A 10,705-nucleotide genomic window follows, 5' to 3' on the forward strand; every position below is an offset into this window, starting at 1 on the left:
TCCCAATGATTCTAGAAGGTCCCACAATGGTGGCATGCAGCACCTCTGCACATTTCTATTATAGGCAGTAGCTGAAGTGTTACAATCTTGTCCTACATGTGTAACCCCAATATTACAAAACTTCATTCTTTTATATTCCACTGAAGAAACATTTATTTCTTTAGTGCATCAGCTATTTGTTGCTTGTCTGGTGTAAAAGATATTCCATGCTAAAGAAATGACCCTTTTCTTTCAGGGTCTGTATTTTTATTAGTTTGCTCTCACTTTTTGAGCTTCACAATAGATTTAGTTTCTCACATCTCTAATAATTTAAGGTATCAGAGGACTTTTGTTAATGGTGTTCTGCAGCCATCCCAATTATGTATATTACAGTAGCACTGAAAATGTGCCAGAGAGATGTGGGGGGGAAAGAAGCTATGCGCGGCCCAGAAATGTTTAAAACCACACCCATGGAAGTGGCAGGGTTTCATTCATAGAACCCAATCCTGAGCAGTCCCATTGAAGTCAATAATACATAAAGTTAAGCACATGCATACATCTTGGCAGGATCAGGCCATAATATGCAGTTCAGAAAGGGAGGAAGAAATACTGAGAAAAGGGTTTAGTTAAGGAGGATAAGCCAAGTGTGTGTGTGTGTGTGTGTGTATATATATATATATATATATATATAATTTTTTTTTTGGGGGGGGAAGAACTGATTTGCATTTAAAAAGTTGTGGTATTGGCCAATGGGGATCTTTGTCAAGTTAGTGTGGAGTGGCCTTAATGCTGGAAATAATCCTGTTGGCCGAGACCCCAGTACTGTGCAGATCAGAAAAGGATGCAGGAAATTCTGTTTACACATGTGTCTGTAGCACTGAGCAGCAAGAGCAGCCCAGCGAGCCCAGAGGGTAAGGGAGTTTAATAGTCTTGTGGTTTTACTGTTTTAATTTTTATATCTTTCTGCAGGACAGTTTGTGTGTAGGTCCCACACAGGGAGTTGAGGGAGGAAAGCAGTATAAGATATATAGCAGAAGTACTTAGATATGAAAAAGAACAGTATCTGAGTGTGTGATTAAATTGTGCTTAACTATCTTCCTTTTGCTTTCCATTTCACCACCACTGGTTTATTTTTATCTTTACATCATATTAAACATACCTAGTCTTGTTGTATGTATACAATATGCTTATTTAACATAACCACATAAGAGTTTAAAATATAAATTTGCACAGCACAAGTGTGTTAAACCATCTATCTTTATTAGTAATTAAAAAATCTGAATGAGTTACTTTAAATATGGCATGTTGAAGGCTTATATTGTTTTTGTATATATAAATTCAAAACAACAGTAGGAAAAGTTGGTACTGTTTGGGTCATTTTGTAAATGTCACTCAATACTGTAGAAATTTTAGACTAAGGGGAATAGTGTTGTTTGAGTTTGCTGCTCACACTAAATTTCTGTTGCGGTTAGCAGGAAGTTGTGTAATCAGTAGGAATGTTTCCGATTTAAAATGTGCAACTAGTGATAGATTTGTGATTTTAATTTCCTTTTGAAAACTATCTGGATACAGGCAAAAATAGGGGCTGAAATGCAGTGAGGTTTTTGTTTGTATTTTTAAAGTGTGGTTTAACAAAGCAGAGAAGTATTGTAATGTGATATGTTGGCAATGGTCAAAGATATTCAGTTTGTCCATTATTTGAAATGGTAGAATCCCAGATGGAATGTGAGTGTGTGGATGACTTGTCACCAGGGAGGACCCAAGGGGCAAATTCCTAAAGTAATGCAGAGCAATTTAATAAATGCATATAGCAGACTGTTCTGCCTGTCTGTCGGATATGACAAGAATACTTGGGTTTTTATCTTTTCATTCTCACTGTTTTCATCACCACCATGTTAGTTTGTTCCCTACGATCGTCACTGTTGATATAAAAAGCAGGTAACTTACATTAGGAATACTTTGTATTTTTGAACGCTGCTATTGCAATTGTTTGCCTAGTGCCCTGAAGATATAAAGCACTATATAAATGTTAAGTATTATGAATGGGACCTGTTGTGTGTTCTTTACATACTCAAACCTTCCAAAAAATTCAATGGGAGTTCAGTGGCTGCAAAGAATGATGTATCAAGCCTATTACCTATCTATTTTTCTGCCTGTCTTTAACTCAATCCAGCGTTCTTAAATTATTTCTTTTTATTTTATTTTATTAAAAAAACTAGAGACCCTAATCCAGTGGATGTTGAAATCAGTTCATCTATTGCCATTTATCTCCATAGATGGGCCTCAGAGTCTTTTAGTAGATTAATAAATTAATCAATATTTATTTACTAATTAATTATTTAGCTCCACAAGTATATGTAGCATTTCATGAATCATAGTAAGAGATGTTCCCTGTCCTAAAGAGTTTTGCTGCCCAATGGTCATGATGAGAAGATTGCCTTAGTGATCTACTCTCCTAAACAGAAGGAGGCATTCATATTATTGTAAGGTTACTTCTGGAAAATGCTGACTTCTTAATGACAACTGCTTTCTGTGAAAAATATCCTAGTGTAATGTGGTTCATGTCCAATAGCAGTTTTGAGTTGCCTAATAATCTGTTGGGTCAACCCACCTATGTATTGTCCTCCTCTTAAATATTGCTTTTTATCCATTTCCATTTGCCCTAAATCTATGTCAAATCACTTACTGATTGCTAGTTCTAAATGAAAAAGCTGGTAGATTAGAACAATTTATAAATGCTCACACAAGGTCTTCTTGGTAAAAACAAATCTGCCCCAAATCCTCAGTTTTCTGCATTTCCTTTTCTTTGTAAATCATGTGTACACAGCATAATTCCCGCTAATGTGCATAATGGGATTTGGGAATATATTGGATTTAATTCAAACCTACTTTCACACCAGTGGTGCCCTGTTATCCTCTGCTGGCTGTCCTGCTAAGGAAGGTCATATTGTCAAGTGTCATCAAAAGTCTGAACATGTCACCTGGTTGTGGCTCTTCCCTTATTAGCACTCCCCTGATTACCTCTAGACAAAGTTTCTACCACGGTTGGCTATACAACATGGGTAACCCGAGTGCAAGCCAGCATATTCGAGGGCTAAATTAAGCCTACTTGATATGTACCCTTGCTCTAGAGCAGCGGCTTGCAAACTCTATTGATTTCGTGTGCCTCCGTCTTAAAAAATTGTTGATAGATAAGCTTGATGTTCCACCAATTCATTTCACCAGTGGTACATGTACTCAATGTTTGGATAATCCCATGGTGATAATCTCATAAGTGATAGGAATTTTAATTGCACTTGTATTTTGTCTGAAACTCTATATTCTTGTAAAGTGGGGAGGGGAATGGGAGGGAGTTCCAGATATTGTATAACAGAGCACAATCAGGGTTCATCAAAATTCAAGCAGTCACAGAAATAGGTAGATTTTTTTTTCCAAAGAAGGATTCATGTATATGGATGATTCCAGAATATATTTTATAAAGTTTCAGTTTCCACTTTCTTTGTTACTGACTGTAAATTAATTTTCTCAAAGTTCTATGCCCTCGTTCTTATTTTGTTCTTCATGTGGTGGTCTTTGTACTACTTTTTCCTTCCCCCGACTTCCAACTTCCCCTTTGCTGAATACACATTACATCAAGTCTTTCTCAAATATGAATGTGACTGGCTACTAAACATAGACTTCCCATATTTTCTCCACTGGAATTATTAAAAGAAGGCTTCAGAGGATGCTCTTCTCAGCCTTGTGATGTGTCAACCAAAATAATTGAAATCTTGCCTTCCAACATTTTTTTCCCAAATAACCCATGTGTGTGAGAAGAGCAAGTAACTTATCACTGTGCTTTAATAAAAACAAATTCTACACTAAAATAATCCTGAAATATATTTTCATTCGGACAATTAAACAGCATGCTTGTAACATAGCTAGTCAGTTACGAAGCCACGTTTTCCCAGAAGGCTGCAGGTTCAAAGTAAATGTTCAAACTAAGCTTGCAAATATATGCAGCAACTGCTTCCAGCTACCTTTTACATTGCAAAAAAGACACAGGGTAAGCAGACATTCTGTCTGTTAGTTTATTCTTCACAAACTTATTCTTAACAAAATAAGATATCTTTAAAAATACATGCAATGTAATATTATGCGCCAGTCTTCTCTGGGTGCATAGTATAACATGTAATTGTAGTCACTTCTTTACAGAAACGAAGAAACCTTCCTAACCTTGAAAAAATTTGAACATGCAGAGCTTTTAAAATACTTATTACACTCAATACATTCCCCACACCAGGTTGGATTTGTATTTTTCAGGATTACTCTTATACACCAAAAACATAACACTGCTACCTATAAGAGATCCATAAATTCCATAGATCCATCTGGATCTCCCAGAATGGGAAAACTCCACTGACTTCAGTAAAGGAGTCCTGATCTAGATTGGTGTGAAAAAGAGCAATTGTGCCAAATTCATCCTGGTTTAACCCTAGTAACTCTGACAACCCTTGTTGTTTGTTTTTATTGTATTTTCAGTTGACTTGCAAACTTTTCCCATAGGACAACTATATGAGTAAGAATGACTGAAGACTCTTTAATGTGGCCCTAAAGAGAAATGACCAAATAGCCCAAATGCCACTGGGAACAAAACCCACTCTCTTCTTCACATGAAAAAGGAAGGTTCTGAATGTATTGGAAGGACAGGAAATGTGGAGTGGCCCACCCCACATTTCCTGCCCTTCCAATACATTCAAAAACCTTTTTCACACCAAACCTATGTATGAGGGAGTATAGCTCTGCCGGGGATCCTTGCATCCCATTTCAGGAGAAGATTTATAGGAGGAGCCAAGAGAGCTATGATTAAGCATATTCATCACTTAGTTACAGTGTAAAAAGATTGCTATACTTGCATGACTGCTATTTTCTTAAGGCTACACTAGTGGCGGTAGACTAGAGTATACTTTCTGTTGCATCAGACCCTTGATATTAGTGTGCAGGATATTTATTCAGGCTGGGGGCTGGGAACAAGTTTTAGCCCTTAGTGACTTTCTTCTGGGTAGCACACAGTAAGAAAAGAATAAGTGATGGTTAAACAGCTGTATACATTTTTTTTCTGTTTGTAATAGTCATTTCCCCTTATATCTGATACTACCACATATACTTTTAGTGTTCGATATATCTGCTTTTCCACTGTAACTTGTTTCTCTGTGTCATATGAAGATAGTAGAAAGGGAGGTTTTGATGAGGCTGAGAATTGATATCATTGGTAACATTTTGATTGCAGAAGGCGACTGAAGAACTCCTTAGTACAGGATTAAAGACATGTGGTTACTGTGGAACATGAAATATGTCAGTGTGCATATATAGTCTGCTTTTGATTTGTGGAAGAATTGTGTTCAAAGAAACGCTTGGTGAAGCTGGGGGAGTTCATATTTTCCATTAGATGTTTCACCATCTGTTTCTGAGTGACCTATAGCATTCTGAGCACTCTATAACTCAAAGTATCTTGCATATACTGTACTTTCTGGTACTTTCTTTACGTACTAATCATCTAGCTAGTTATATGAAAATACAGGTAATCTCTGAAGAACACTCGCAGCAAATCTTTAGTGAATTTTGATTTGGTATAAGATGCTGGTCTGACAGCATGTCATAAATATAAAGGGAAGGGTAAACCCCTTTGAAATCCCTCCTGGCCAGGGGAAAGCTCCTCTCACCTGTAAAGGGTTAAGAAGCTAAAGGTAACCTCGCTGGCACCTGACCAAAATGACCAATGAGGAGACAAGATACTTTCAAAAGCTGGGAGGAGGGAGAGAAACAAAGGGTCTGTGTGTCTGTCTATATGCTGGTTTCTGCTGGGGATAGACCAGGAATGGAGTCTTAGAACTTTTAGTAAGTAATCTAGCTAGGTATGTGTTAGATTATGATTTCTTTAAATGGCTGAGAAAAGAACTGTGCTGAATAGAATAACTATTTCTGTCTGTGTATCTTTTTTGTAACTTAAGGTTTTGCCTAGAGGGGTTTTCTATGTTTTTGAATCTAATTGCCCTGTAAGATATCTACCATCCTGATTTTACAGGGGGGATTTATTTCTATTTACTTCTATTTTTATTAAAAGTCTTCTTTTAAGAAAACTGAATGCTTTTTCATTGTTCTCAGATCCAAGGGTTTGGGTCTGTGGTCACCTATGCAAATTGGTGAGGCTTTTTATCCAACATTTCCCAGGAAAGGGGGGGGGTGCAAGTGTTGGGAGGATTGTTCATTGTTCTTAAGATCCAAGGGTCTGGGTCTGTAGTCACCTAGGCAAATTGGTGAGGCTTTTTACCAAACCTTGTCCAGGAAGTGGGGTGCAAGGTTTTGGGAAGTATTTTGGGGGGAAAGATGCGTCCAAACAGCTCTTCCCCAGTAACCAGTATTAGTTTGGTGGTGGTAGCGGCCAATCCAAGGACAAAGGGTGGAATATTTTGTACCTTGGGGAAGTTTTGACCTAAGCTGGTAAAGATAAGTTTAGGAGGTTTTTCATGCTGGTCCCCACATCTGTACCCTAGAGTTCAGAGTGGGGGAGGAACCTTGACACAGCACGAAGTATCATGGGTGAGGCCTAGAGGTGGTATCATGTCAGGTACACTAAGCACTACCATCAAAATGCTATGGTGATTAATGTTACAGAAACTCCTGAGGGAAAGGAGAAGTCATGTTTAAAAGCTATTTTGTTTACACCTGACTTTTGTTCTCAACCCTGCAATAGTTAAAAATTACTATAGACCTCATCTTCAGAACTTTTTTTTTTCCAAATTAACTTCTGCTCATTAATTTGTTCTCTCTCACACAGAGGGCCTGATTCTCTACTGCCTCGCACATTGTGATGCAGCCATTTACACCTGTGCAAAAGGGGGGTGGAGGAAGGGGTAAAATGCTACCATTCTGATTTTGCAACTGTCAGAGGATAGTTGGTTCCTGTGACTGGATTAAGCCCAACTTCCCTGTGACAGTGTAGGTGGGCCCAACTGAACCAATTAAAGGGGAGAGTGCTACACATGGGACTATAAAGGCCTCTCAGAGCACAGGAAAAAGCGTGATTGGAGCAGGATGTACCTGGGAAGAGGTACCACAGAGGAGTGAAGCTAACTCTGGTGGTGGGTCCCTGGAACAAGGGGCCAGATGCATGAGGAAGTAACACTGGGGCCAGGGTTCCAGAAGGGGGAACAGAGCTGGTTGGATGAGAGCTGGCTGAGAAGGGAAGCTGGCTGGGACTGGGAACCTGGAAGAAGCAGTCTTACCAGAGGGCTCTGAGATGGGAGACTACAAAACCCACAGACAAAGGGTGAGCTGAGGAATTGTTTTTGTTTTCTCTTTCTTTTATGTTATGTTTGGACAACAACTTACTTTAAAGGTGATTGGGCATGGCAGTGACTGCTTGTTAAGATGACGAGAAGCCCTGCTGTATCACATATGGCGGAGAATGTAAGCACTTCTGCTAGCCTCTAATAGAAAGGGAGAGTGAGGTGGATTTTTGGTGCCCAGTGAAAAGAGGCAAAACAGAGGCAGAGTGCCACACGGTGATCTAATCCCACAAGATGGCGCTCAAGTGGCAGCCACCATATGACAGCAACACTTTTACATTCACTTTGCGTGAGGAAAAATAAATACACCAGGTGAAAAGCAGTAGAGACTCTGGCTCACAAATTTGAACAAGCAAACCATTAAATAAATTGATAAATGTGTGTGCTTTTTTATTTCTTTAACAGGTCAGGAAGGAAAAAAAAATCTTTCTGTCTTTAATATCTGAGCACTGCTTGGATATTTACAGTGACGAACGTACCTAATCTCTCAGATTGATAAAGAGAAGGCATAGTAGATTTGCACACCAAATGGAACAGGTTCTGATCTCAAGCAAGTAAGAGCTACAGCAGCATTTCTACTTTTCTATATGTGGGGATGGGGGAATAGCTTATTTTTGAGTACACATTCCATGTTATGTTTTGAGACTACATCATCCATTAGTAGAATTGAGATCTAGGATTATTATTTTTCTAAATAATATGTAATAGCTGCTGAAAGTAGTTCCCGCTTTGGATAGATAAATCAGATGATTACCAAAATAACAAGAGACAGGTTCTTTAAGATTATTTAATATCTGAAAGTAAATATTCTGAAGACACCCAGCCAAATAGTTCTAGGCCCAACGTTTTAAAAGTTAAAACTTAAGAACAGAACTGTTTTTATGATTTTACAAACATTTCAGTGAAATCCTTCTCTAAAATATAAACATCCATTTGGTGCTGAAAACAAGCAGTATTGCATTTGGAAAAGAGAATCAGAAAAATGACAGTGAATGGAAGTGAAATTAACCAGTTTGATTCACTGTTCCTGTTGAATGAATGCAGAGTAATAGCATGAATGGTGAAATGGAAACTTTTAGTGTTCATTTTGATTCAGATAATGAGATGCCAGTATTATCACTGGTAAGGATTTCTTTAAATCATTTTTTCTTAACACTGTTGCTTCACAAATCTTGAAATGGCTTGTACAGCTAATGAGATATAAAACTAACTACAGTTCATAGAGGTGTCTTGAATTAAGACAGATTTTGCCACCATTATTTACATGTTGTGGCACCTTATTTCACAGCTAGTCCTCTTGATCCCAATGGGCTTGCTTCCTGAGTAAGGTGCTACTGAGTGGAAGGAAGGGTAACAGAATCTGGCCTTCACTCTTCAAGTTGGTTTCTCCCTATTAACATTGTGGACGGGTTTGCCGTACCCCATCCTGTATCTTTTTTGGAGTTTTCCATAGACTTTGATAGGGGCAGGAGTAGGCCCCCAATGAAGTGCTGAGTACTTCCTGTGTGATACTGAACATTCTTCACTGCAACTGAAGACAGGGTTTTTCTAGACTTTATTGGAACATTGGGATGGGGCAGGAGTGGGGAAGAGAAAACCACACATTAACAGGGCACCATGGCAAATCCTCAAACTTCAGAGGCTTGCCAGATGTTTGTTTAATTCTTATGGGTTTGCAAATTCTTCTAAGATTCGGATGATATCAGAACTTAAGTTAATTTTAGTAATAAGTTTGCTGGATGAACATGATCAGCTGACCTCATCTCTGTGCTTTCTATTAATTGATTTCATTTACCAATGGTTTTTCTCCCTTACGAATAATGCTTGTGTCCTTTTTGGAAATAAACCAAAACTCTTAAAGCCAGTGATGAGTGACATACCCAAAGACACATTAATCTTTACGAATGATACACATCTGAAATACTTGTCCTAAATTTCCCTGGAATCTTTTTACAGGAATTCAGTCTTACTGCTTATTCTTAGTGAAATAAGATACTCATGTGTATCTTCTGTGGATTTGCTGAGGAGATTAAAAAGACTGGGACTTTTCAGCTTGGAAAAGGGATGACTAAGGGGGATATGATCAAGGTCTATAAAATAACTGGCGTGGAGAAAGTGAATAAGGAAATGTTGTTCACTTTTTCTTATAACACAAGACTAGGGGTCACCCAATGAAATTAATAGGCAGCAGGTTTAAAACAAACAAAAGGAAGTACTTCACACAACACACAGTCAACTTGTAGTGCTCTTAGCCAGAGGATGTTGTGAAGGTCAAAACTAAACAGCATTCAAAAAAGAACTAGATAAGTTCATGGAGGATAGGTCCATCAGTGGCTATTAGCCAGGATGGTTAGGGATGCAAAACCTTGCTCTGAGTCTCCCTAGCTGTCAAGATTCCTCCCCCACTCTGAACTCTAGGGTACAGATGTGGGGACCTGCATGAAAAACCTCCTAAGCTTATCTTTACCAGCTTAGGTCAAAACTTCCCCAAGGTACAAAATATTCCACCCGTTGTCCTTGGACTGGCCGCTACCACCACCAAACTAATACTGGTTACTGGGGAAGAGCTGTTTGGACGCGTCCTTCCCCCCAAAATACTTCCCAAAACCTTGCACCCCACTTCCTGGACAAGGTTTGGTAAAAAGCCTCACCAATTTGCCTAGGTGACTACAGACCCAGACCCTTGGATCTTAAGAACAATGAACAATCCTCCCAACACTTGCACCCCCCCTTTCCTGGGAAAGGTTGGATAAAAAGCCTCACCAATTTGCATAGGTGACCACAGACCCAAACCCTTGGATCTGAGAACAATGAAAAAGCATTCAGTTTCTTACAAGAAGACTTTTAATAAAAAATAGAAGTAAATAGAAATAAAGAAATCCCCCCTGTAAAATCAGGATGGTAGATATCTTACAGGGTAATTAGATTCAAAAACATAGAGAACCCCTCTAGGCAAAACCTTAAGTTACAAAAAGGATACACAGACAGAAATAGTTATTCTATTCAGCACATTTCTTTTCTCAGCCATTTAAAGAAATCATAATCTAACACATACCTAGCTAGATTACTTACTAAAAGTTCTAAGACTCCATTCCTGGTCTATCCCCGGTAAAGACCAGCATATAGACAGACACAGACCCTTTGTTTCTCTCCCTCCTCCCAGCTTTTGAAAGTATCTTGTCTCCTCATTGGTCATTTTGGTCAGGTGCCAGCGAGGTTACCTTTAGCTTCTTAACCCTTTACAGGTGAGAGGAGCTTTCCCCTGGCCAGGAGGGATTTCAAAGGGGTTTACCCTTCCCTTTATATTTATGACACTAGCCTCTGTTTGCCAGAAGCTGGAGTGGACAACCCAGGATGGATCAGTCCATCAACCTGTTCCGTTCATTCCCTCTGAAGCG

This window comes from Lepidochelys kempii, chromosome 2 (assembly GCF_965140285.1).
Source record: "Lepidochelys kempii isolate rLepKem1 chromosome 2, rLepKem1.hap1, whole genome shotgun sequence".
NCBI classification, from domain to species: domain Eukaryota; kingdom Metazoa; phylum Chordata; order Testudines; family Cheloniidae; genus Lepidochelys; species Lepidochelys kempii.